Source organism: Lagenorhynchus albirostris, chromosome 1 (assembly GCF_949774975.1).
Source record: "Lagenorhynchus albirostris chromosome 1, mLagAlb1.1, whole genome shotgun sequence".
NCBI classification, from domain to species: Eukaryota; Metazoa; Chordata; class Mammalia; order Artiodactyla; family Delphinidae; genus Lagenorhynchus; species Lagenorhynchus albirostris.
This window is the reverse complement of record NC_083095.1, coordinates 133500227-133512133: the sequence shown is the minus strand read 5'-3', so window position 1 is coordinate 133512133 and position 11907 is coordinate 133500227.

The following is an 11907-nucleotide window of genomic DNA, read 5'->3' as shown; positions in this document are numbered from 1 at the left end:
CCAGTCCCCTCCTACTGAGCTGCGTTTACTATGCCAGGCTTACAGGTGATTCAGAGTCCGAAGAACGCTGTCTTTCTACCTAGCCCGTTCTCCCCTAAGGAGGTCGGTCCTGACAAAGTAACACCTAAGCATTGTCTGGGAGAAGTGCAGTAAACATCAACAAATATTTATGGAGAACTTATTGTGCCAAGCGCTAGACTAGCTCTCAGAAGAGTCATTGGAAAGGAGAAAAGGCTGGTGAGGGGGTTGGCAATGAGGAGACATTTTCGTGTAGATGTGTGTTGGGAGCAAGGTAACACATGAAGTCTATTCCTGGGTAGGGCATTTTGGAACAAGACTTAGAAAGATTACAGAAACATCTTTTCACATTGCAGCATTTCACACTCTTCCCCCAATCTTGCATCGATCATAGTAATGAACAGTTATTGAGAGCTTACCCCATGCCAGACTTTTTATGGCCATTTGCTCAATTAACCTCCATCACAACCTTAGGTGAAGGTATTATGGTTATCAGCTTCATTTTACTGGTGGAGGAATTGAGGCTTAGAAAGATTAACAAACTTACCCAGAGCCACACAGAGACTAGGTGGTCTAGGGCAGAAAACCACATTCTCAGCCACACACGAAACTGCCTGTTTACTGTCTTACCTGCCATTACAACCCTGCACTCCCTCCTCAGTTGGCCCTTAAAGATGCCCATTTGCTCGTCCTTAATCATCTCATTCTCCTGAAATCTCCCTGGCTATCACCTTTCCCAGGTACTCTCACCAATACCTTTTCATCTCAGCCTCCTATTGATTTGTAACAAGCAGCAGCAGCAGCCACTTATTCACTCATTAATAAGCACCACCTCTGTGCCTCACTGTTCTAGGTAGTGGGCATTTCACAGTGAGCAAGACAAATCCTTGCCCCCATGGAGCTCACATTCTGTTAAAGGAGGTAGACCTCAAACAAATAGGCAGGTTAGGTTTATGACATGATATTGAGTAGTGATAGAAAATAATTCAGAGGAAGGGGATAGAGAGTGATGCGGGAAGTCCTCCGAACAGAAGATGTTGGAGGAGAACCAACTAAAGTGAGTGAGCAGGCCATGTGAATATTTAGAGGAAGAATAGCCCAAAGGTGGGAATAGCAAGTACAAGGGCCCTGAGCAGGAACATGACCAGTAGGAAAAAGAACATTAAAAAGCCTGATGTGCAGGAGGTCAGTGGAGAGAAGAGAATGAAGTGAGCAAGGCCAGATCACCAAGGGCCTACTAAGCCATATGCAGCGGAAAGATACTGCAAGGCTTTGAGCAGGCCAGTAACAACATCTAAGTTTTTTTTTTTTTTGGTTGCATTGGGTCTTTGTTGCGGCACGCGGGCTTTCTCCAGTTGTGGCGAGCAGGGGCTACTCTTCATTGCGGTGTGTGGGCTTCTCCTTATGCTGGCTTCTCTTGTCGTGGATCACGGGCTCTAGGATCATGGGCTTCAGTAGTTGTGGCACACGGGCTTCAGTAGTTGTGGCCTGCAGGCTCTAGAGTGCAGGCTCAGTAGTTGTGGTGCAAGGGCTTAGTTGCTCCGCGGCATGTGGGATCTTCCTGGACCAGGGCTCGAACCTGTGTCCCCTGCATTGGCAGGTGGATTCTTTTTTTAATTTTTAGTTTTAGTTTCTGCTTTATAACGAAGTGAATCAACTATACATATATCCCCATATCTCCTCCCTCTTGCATCTCCCTCCCACCCTCCCTATCCCACCCCTCTAGGTGGACACAAAGCTCCGAGCTGATCTCCCTGTGCTATGCAGCTGCTTCCTACTAGCTATCTATTTTACACTTGATAGTGTATATATGTCCATGCCACTCTCTCCCTTTGTCTCAGCTTACCCTTCCCCCTCCCCATGTCCTCAAGTCCATTCTCTACGTCTGCATCTTTATTCCTGTCCTGTCCCTAGGTTCTTCAAAACCTTTTTTTTTTTTTGGATTCCATATATATGTGTTAGCATACAGTATTTGTTTTTCTCATAACTCAATTTTCTTTCTTTTTATGGCTGAGTAATGTTCCATTGTATATATGTGCCACATCTTCTTGATCCAGTCATCTGTTGACAGATGCTTAGGTTGCTTCCATGTCCTGGCTATTGTAAATAGAGCTGCAGTGAACATTGTGGTACATGACTCTTTTTGAATTATGGTTTTCTCAGGGTATATGCCCGGAAGTGGGATTGCTGGATCATATGGTAGTTCTATTTTTAAAGGAACCTCCATACTGTTCTCCATAGTGGCTGTATCAATTTACATTCCCACCAACAGTGCAAGAGGGTTCCCTGTTCTCCACACTCTCTCCAGCATTTATTGTTTGTAGATTTTTTGGTGATGCCCATTTGACCAGTGTGAGGTGATATACCTCATTGTATCACCTCAAATGAGGTGATACCTCATTTTGCTTTGAATTTCTCTAATGATTAGTGATGTTGAGCATCCTTTCATGTGTTTGTTGGCAATCTGTATATCTTCTTTGGAGAAATGTCTATTTAGGTCTTTGCCCATTTTTGGATTGGGTTGTTTGTTTTTTTGATATTGAGCTGCATGAGCTGCTTGTAAATTTTGGAGATTAATCCTTTGTCAGTTACTTCATTTGCAAATATTTTCTCCCATTCTGAGGGTTGTCTTTTGGTCTTCTTTTTGGTTTCTTTTGCTGTGCAAAAGCTTTGAAGTTTCATTAGGTCCCATTTGTTTATTTTTGTTTTATTTCCATTTCTATAGGAGGTGGGTCAAAAATGATCTTGCTGTGATTTATGTCATAGAGTGTTCTGCCTATGTTTTTCTCTAAGAGTTTTAGAGTGTTTGGTCTTACATTTAGGTCTTTAATCATTTTGAGTTTATTTTTGTGTATGGTGTTACGGAGTGTTCTAATTTCATTCGTTTACATGTAGTTTTCCAGTTTTCCGAGCACCACTTATTGAAGAGGCTGTCTTTTCTCCACTGTATATTCTTGCCTCCTTTATCAAAGATAAGGTGACCAGGTGTGTGTGGGCTTATCTCTGGGCCTTCTATCCTGTTCCATCGATCTATGTTTCTGTTTTTGTGCCAGTACCATACTGTCTTGATTACTGTAGATTTATAGTATAGTCTGAAGTCCGGGAGCCTGATTCCTCCAACTCCGTTTTTCTTTCTCAAGATTGCTTTGGTTATTTGGGGTCTTTTGTGTTTCCATACAAATTGTGAAATTTTTTGTTCTAGTTCTATGAAAAATGCCATTGGTAGTTTGATAGGGATTGCATTGAATCTATAGATTGCTTTGGATAGTATAGTCATTTTCACAATATTGATTCTTCCAATCCAAGAACATGCTATACCTCTCCATCTGTTTTTATCATCTTTAATTTTTTTCATCAGTGTCTTATAGTTTTCTGCATACAGGTTTTTGGCTCCTTAGGTAAGTTTATTCCTAGGTATTTTATTCTTTTTGTTGCAGTGGTAAATGGGAGTGTTTCCTTAATTTCTCTTTCATATTTTTCATCATTAGTGTATAGGAATGCAAGAGATTTCTGTGCATTAATTTTGTGTCCTGCTACTTTACCAAATTCATTGATTAGCTCTGGTAGTTTTCTGTTGGCATCTTTAGGATTCTTTATGTATAGTATCATATCATCTGCAAACAGTGACAGTTTTACTTCTTCTTTTCCAATTTGGATTCCTTTTACTTCTTTTTCATCTCTGATTGCTGTGGCTAAAACTTCCACAACTATGTTGAATAATAGTGGTGAGAGTGGGCACCTTTGTCTTGTTCCTGATCTTAGTGGAAATGGTTTCAGTTTATCCCCATTGAGAAAGATGTTGGCTGTGGGTTTCTCATATATGGCCTTTATTATATGGAGGTACGTTGCCTCTTTGCATACTTTTGGGACGGTTTTTATCATAAATGGGTGTTGAATTTTGTCGAAAGTTTTTTCTGCATCTATTGAGTTGATCATATGGTTTTTCTCCTTCAATTTGTTAATATGGTTTATCACATTGATTGATTTGCGTATATTGAAGAATCCTTGCATTCCTGGGGTAAAACCCACTTGATCATGGTGTATGATCCTTTTAATGTGCTGTTGGATTCTGTTTGCTAGTATTTTGTTGAGGATTTTTGCATCTATGTTCATCAGTGATATTGGCCTGTAGTTTTCTTTCTTTGTGACATCCTTGTCTGGTTTTGGTATTAGGGTGATGGTGGCCTCGTAGAATGAGTTCGGGAGTGTTTGTCCCTCTGCTGTATTTTGGAAGAGTTTGAGAAGGATAGGTGTTAGCTCTTCTCTAAATGTTTGATAGAATTCACCTGTGAAGCCATCTGATCCTGGGCTTTTGTTTGATGGAAGACTTTTAATCAATCACCGTTTCAATTTCAGTGCTTGTGATTGGTCTGTTTATACTTTCTGTTTCTTCCTGGTTCAGTCTTGGAAGGTTGTACTTTACTAAGAATTTGTCCATTTCTTCCAGGTTGTCCATTTTATTGCCATAGAGTTGCTTGTAGTAATCTCTCATGATCCTTTGTATTTCTGCAGTGTCAATTGTTACTTCTCCTTTTTCATTTCTAATTCTACTGATTTCAGTCTTCTCCCTTTTTTTCTTGATGAGTCTGGCTAATGGTTTATCAATTTTGTTTATCTTCTCAAAGAACCAGCTTTTAGTTTTATTGATCTTTGCTATCATTGCCTTCATTTCTTTTTCATTTATTTCTGATCTGATCTTTATGATTTCTTTCCATCTGCTAACTTTGGGGTTTTTTTGTTCTTCTTTCTCTAATTTCTTTAGGTGTAAGGTTAGGTTGTTTATTTGAGATTTTTCTTGTGTCTTGAGGTAGGATTGTATTGCTATAAACTTCCCTCTTAGAACTGCTTTTGCTGCATCCTAAGGTTTTGGGTCATCGTGTTTTCATTGTCACTTTTTTCTAGGTATTTTTTGGTTTCCTCTTTGATTTATTCAGTGATCTCTTGGTTATTTAGTAGTGTATTGTTTAGCCTCCATGTGTTTGTAGTTTTTACAGATTTTTTTCTGTAATTGTTATCTAGTCTCATAGTGTTGTGGTCAGAAAAGTTACTTGATAACGATTTCAATTTTCTTAAATTTACCAGGGCTTGTTTTGTGACCCAAGATATGATCTATCCTGGAGAATGTTACATGAGCACTTGAGAAGAAAGTGTATTCTGTTGTTTGGGGATGGAATGTCCTATAAATATCAGTTAAGTCCATCCTGTTTAATGTATCATTTAAAGCTTGTGTTTCCTTATTTATTTTCATTTCGGATGATCTGTCCATCAGTGAAAGTGGGGTGTTAAAGTCCCCTACTATGATTGTGTTACTATTGATTTCCCCTTTTATGGCTGTTAGCATTTGCCTTATGTATTGAGGTGCTCCTATTTTGGGTGCATAAATATTTCAATTGTTATATCTTCTTCTTGGATTGATCCCTTGATCATTATGGAGTGTCCTTCTTTGTCTCTTGTAATAGTCTTTATTTTAAAATCTATTTTGTCTGATATGAGAATTGCTGCTCCAGTTTTCTTTTGATTTCCATTTGCATGGAATATCTTTTTCCATCGCCTCACTTTCAGTCTTATGTGTCCCTAGGTCTGAAGTGGGTCTCTTGTAGACAGCATAACAACGGGTCTTGTTTTTGTATCCATTCAGCCAGTCTATGTCTTTTGGTGGGAGCATTTAATCCATTTACATTTAAGGTAGTTATCGATATGTATGTTCCTATTACCATTTTCTTAATTGTTTTGGGTTTGTTGTTGTAGATCTTTTTCTTCTCTGGTGTTTCCTGCCTAGAAAAGTTCCTTTAGCATTTGTTGTAAAGCTGGTTTGGTGGTGCTGAATTCTCTTAGCTTTTGCCTGTCTGTAAAGGTTTGAATTTCTCGGTCGAATCTGAATGAGATCCTTGCTGGGTTGAGTAATCTTGGTTGTAGGTTTTTCCCTTTCATCACTTTAAATATGTCCTGCCACTCCCTTCTGGCTTGCAGAGTTTCTGCTGAAAGAACAGCTGTTAAACACATGTCAATTCCCTTGTATGTTATTTGTTGTTTTTCTCTTACTGCTTTTAATATTCTTTCTTTGTGTTTAATTTTTGATAGTTTGATTAATATGTGTCTTGTGTGTTTCTCCTTGGATTTATCCTGTATGGGACTCTCTGTGCTTCCTGGACTTGATTGACTATTTCCCTTCCCATATCAGGGAAGTTTTCAACTCTAATCTCTTCAAATAATTTCTCAGTCTCTTTTTTTCCTCTTCTTCTTCTGGGACCCCTGTAATTCAAATGTTGGTGTGTTTAATGTTGTCCCAGAGGTCTCTGAGACTATGCTCAATTCTTTTCGTTCTTTTTTCTTTATTCTGCTCTGCACTCGTTATTTCCACTATTTTATCTTCCAGGTCACTTATCCATTCTTCTGCTTCAGTTATTCGGCTACTGATTCCTTCTAGAGAATTTTCAATTTCATTTATTGTGTTGTTCATCATTGTTTGTTTGCTCTTTAGTTTTTCCAGGTCCTTGTTAAACGTTTCTTGTATTTTCTCCATTCTATTTCCAAGATTTTGGATATCTTTATTATCATTATTCTGAATTCTTTTTCAGGTAGACTGCCTATTTCCTCTTCATCTGTTTGGTCTGGTGAGTTTTTACCTTCCTCCTTCATCTGCTGTGTATTTTTCTGTCTTCTCATTTTGCTTAACTTACTGTTTGGGGTCTCCTTTTTGCAGGCTGCAAGTCCGTAGTTCCTGTTGTTTTTGGTGTCTGCCCCCAGTTGGTAAGGTTGGTTCAATGGGTTGTGTAGGCTTCCTGTAGAGGGGACTGGTGCCTGTGTTCTGGTGGATGAGGCTGGATCTTGTCTTTCTGGTGGGCAGTACCGCATCTGGTGGTGTGTTTTGGGGTGTCTGTGAACTTATTATGATTTTAGGCAGCCTCTCTTCTAATGGGTGGGGTTGTGTTCCTGTCTTGGTAGTTGTTTGGCATGGGGTATCTGGCACTGGAGCTTGCTGGTCGTTGAGTGGAGCTGGATCTTAGTGTTGAGATGGAGATCTCTGGGAGAGCTTTCGCCATTTGATATTACATGGAGCTGGGAGGTCTCTGGTGGACCATGTCCTGAACTCGGCTCTCCCACCTCAGAGGCTCAGGGCTGACACCCAGCTGGAGCACCAAGACCCTGTGAACCACACAGCTGCTAGTGTTGGAGGGTCTCCTGCAGAGGTGGGGTGTAGCTGTGGCTCACCACAGGGACAAGGACACTGGCAGCAGAAGTTCTAGGAAGTACTCCTTGGCGTGAGCTCTCCCGGAGTCCGGCAAGTAGATTCTTAAGCACTGCGCCACCAGGAAAATCCCCTGATTTACGTTTTTAAAGTACCTTTCTTGCCACACCATATCCCAGTTAAAATTTAAGAAATAAATCAACCAATTAATCACAGCTCTCAGGTGTGATTCCTTGTGAGTGTCTGTCTCCTTGCTAGTCCCCACCTCTACAAATTTTTCTCTCTCTGCTTTACTGTGACGCTGTTCCTCCTTCCCCAAAGCATCTCCTTTGCATTTCTTCAGCCTCATCCCTTCCCATTTATCTGAGGAGGCCTTAATTCCCTGGCACCTGCACCTCCATCCTGTCCTTCCTTACTATGACACCTTGGGTGGGTCTTCCTACCACATCCCCCTTCAATATTAGAATCAGCTGGGCCACAAGACATTCTTCTGGGCATGGGTTTCAGCACCACACGTGCTTCTAATGTGCTGCCAGGGTTGCAAACCACTGTTCTAAGTTTACAAACATGCTCCAGTCTCTCCATCCTAAAAAGAAAACCTTTCAGTTAATACTGCAGTTTTCTTTCTCTCTTTCTTCTCTCATCCAAAGTTCCTGATAGCTCATCTAGCTCTGAAAGATCAGCTATTTTCAGACTTCACCGTGCATGTGAATCACCTGAGGAGCTTGTTAAATGTAGGGGCTGTTTCAGAAGATGGGGGTGGGACCAAGGTGCTGCATGTCTAATGGGCTCCCAGGTGATGCAGCTGGACCACTCTTTGTAGTTAAGAGCTGGCCTTCTGATCCTGACTCTCTTGCTTCCAACTCACTTTTTTTTTTTTTTTTTTACTTACTGCCTTGTGGTTTCACCCCGTAGTGCTACTGAAATTGCTCCTGCCAATGTTACCAATGACCCATCTGTTACCCCTGCTCTGAGGCAGCACGTATAACAGTGAAGAGCACAGACTCAGAGAACAGAGAGCCTGGGTTCAAACTACTTACTAACTGGGTGACCTCTCTGTGCCTCAGTACCCTTGTCTTCGGGAAGGGATCATGATGATAGCCCCTACCTCACCTGGTTGTTGAGAGAATTAAGTGAGTTATTACACATAAAGCTGTCAGAACAGCGTCTGGCACCCAAGTGCTTTGTAAGCATTGGTGTTTTTCATCTCACAAGGCCTCTCATCAGTGTTTGACTCTGCTGACTTCTCTCTGCTTAATCCTCTCTCTTCCTGTAGCTTCCAGAACACCCCCCTCTCTTAGTTCTCCACCTTCCTCTCTGGCTGCTCTTCTTCCTTGGCCCCCTGGGATGATGGTGTTTCCCAGGACTGTGGCTTAGGCTCTTGGATATTCTCACTCCACCTGGGCCATCTCACCCAATGCCTTGGATTCAGTTACCACCTAAGTGCATAACTCTGCTGAATCTAGAGCTCCGTCCCAGATCTTTCTGTCAGTTTCCTATACATGTATCCAACTGCCTGCTGCATGGCTCCAGGTAGATTCATTAATTCATTCAGCACGTATTTATTGGTTTCCGGCTCTGTGCCTGATCCTATGCCAGGTGCTGGGGATACAGCAGTGAAATGGTTAGATCTGGGCCGAGGCATCAGGGAGCTCGCAATCCAGAAGAGAGATTCAACACTAATCATGCCATTATTGACTTATTGCAATGGGGATAAGCAATATAAACAAAGGCGCAGGATGCTATGAGAGTGAATGATGGGGACCCTGACTTTGTCTGGTGGTGACTCATGCGTACTCTGGACATGGCATGTCCCAAACTGAACTCATTGTTTCCCTGCCCCTCCTCTGCCTGTGTTCCTTAGATCAATGAACAACACACCTAACAACTTACCCAGGTCAAGTCCTGGACCTCATGGGTCCCACTTTCCCTCACTGACTGCTTCCACCCAATAAGAGAATCCTTCCTTTTGGAAAATCAGCGTTCTAACTCCTGGCACCCTAAATTCCAACTGCCTAATGCTCAAGCAGGCTGGTGTTATCCCCTGGCAAAGCTGCACCTAGAAAAAGAGAAAATGAGGGGGTGAGGTTCATCCCCAGAAATGCAGACCTACTGTTGTCCTGCTGTACCTGACTGGCACGTCTATTTGGGGGGCGAGGGGAGGATGAAACATGCATGCCTTCTCTTACTGACCCTTGGCTTATAACTTTCCCCAATAAACCATGTTTCTTGATCTATATCGTGTGAACTAAAATGCACTCTGATCCACATTGTGTGACACAAAGGGGCTATGTTTTACCAAAAAAGAAAAAGACTTACTTACTTTTTCCACTGTAAAAGTAATGTCTCACAGGGAGATCAGCTCGGTGCTTTGTGACCACCTAGAGGGGTGGGATAGGGAGGGTATATGGGGATATATGTATATGTATAGCTGATTCATTTTGTTATAAAGCAGAAACTAACACACCATTGTAAAGCAATTATACTCCAATAAAGATGTTTAAAAAATAATAAATAAAATAAAAGCAATGTCTGCTTAGAGTGATTAGTGTCTTTATTAGACCAGCTCTGCAGTCCGATTTGGGACACTGGGGAAAAAAACCATAGATACAAATGATAGACAGTAATAATACCTATACCTGCTTGTAGTAGACATTTGTCTTTTATAGCTGTCCCACATTTGAACACCCTACCAATTTGGAAGGATCCCCATTGTATGAATCTTGTGGGAAGCCCAGCTAAGAGCTAGAAACCTCTTCTCCCTGCACTCAGGCAGCTATAACATGGGCACATGATTGATGCTGAATCAGATGATCCTGCTTAGAAATCTGAACCTTGAGAGAGTCACACAAAGACACAAGGACAGTTAGAGGGGGCACTGGGAGTCCAGCAGTAGGGGTGGCTATGAGTGCTCTGGTGGCAGTGCCAGTGGCAGTCTTCTAACCAAACCATTAACCTTGGTTTGACCTTGGCTGGGCTGTCTCCTGCTAAGCTTTCCTTGGCTTCCAGCATTCCTAAAGATGCTGGGAACTACCTAATATTTTTACAATAAATCCTTTTCTACTCAGGCTAGTTGGAGTCAATTTCTGTTGTTTATCATCAAGAATCTTGACTGATACGATGATCATTACAGAAAAAAGTGGAAAATTCCATAAAGTAGAAGGAAGACAGAAACTCATTGCTCTACATCCAGAACAAAAACTATTAACACTGTCTTCCAGTCTTTTACCACATACATATTTTGACATAATTGCAATTATTTAATTAAATAAAAATTTATATATTCTAAGCTAATTTTAAATTGTTGTATTATTTCAAAGATGATATATATTCATTGTAGAAATTTTGAGAATACAAGAAAAAAAAGCTACAACCAGAGATAATTGCTGTTAATAATTTTGTGTATTTCCTAAAAAAATTTCTCTATATTTTTATACTTTACATAACCAACAATACACTGATGATTCCAACTGTTTATGCATAGCTAACTGAGAAACTTTAACAGTTCCTACATAAAAGATGATATGAAGAGAAGCCAGGAGATAGATGTGGATAATATCTGCCATTCACGTGGTGTATTACTCAATACGAATTAAAAAGCCTTAATGGATTCAGGGCTTTAAAGATGCAGAAGATCATTATGCAAGTTTCTTGGCAGTGAACACGCATATTATGCTGCCCTTCACAACTCTGCTTCTACTGACAAAAATACAGAAGCCTTTTTGTTCAGCTATTTTCCTGGCACAGTGTTCCAAGCTCTTAAAAATTTGTCCATTATGGGCAAGTGCTGAAACACAATAGGAATCATTATTGTTTTCAGTGTCATCAAACATGGCAAAGATACCACATGAATTGTGGAATGAATTATGGAGCTTGAGAAACACTTCTCCAGGAACTGGGAGAGGAGTGGGACAGAAGAGAAACAGCTGACAAGCTGATTCAGTGAAGTGACAAGGAACATGCATCCTGGGACCAAACTGCTCAGGCTGACTCTTGGTTCTTACCCCTCGGTTGTTTTGTGACCTTGGAGAAGTTACTTTAAACTCTCTGGGCCTGTTTCCTCACCTGTAAAATAAGGAATGATGCTTGCTAATACATTCAGATTTTGCAACTCTCTTCAAAATGAGGGTGAGGTGGGTGATAAGAATAATACAAATTTCATAGACGACTGTTTATTTGGAGAGAATTGAATAAGTGAAAAAATAGAATACTCAGCTCTACTACTGAGTGGCAGGGTCCATATATGACAGAATTCAACTGGCTCACGGCATTTGAGAAGCCTTATAAGTTCTTTATATCACAAGTTTCCATTTCCTAAATTATCCATTTTTTATTAAAACTTTTACTGAATGAAAACATTACATTCAGAAAAATGCACAAACCATAAGTGCACAGCTTGATTGCAACAGAGTGAACACATTTATGAAACCACCACCCAGGTCAAGAAACAGGATGACCAGCATCAGAAATCTTCTCTCACAGCCCTTCTTGGTCATTATCCTCTACTATCCTGACTTCAAACACCATAGATAAGTTTTGTCTGTTTTTAAGCTTTTTATAAATGAAATCATATGGTATGTACTCTTCTGAGTTTAGCTTCCTTCACTCCATGTTATGTTTATGGAATTCCTCCATGTTGCTGTATGTAGTAGTAGTGTCTTCATTCTCATTGCTGAATACATTCAATTGTATTATTATAT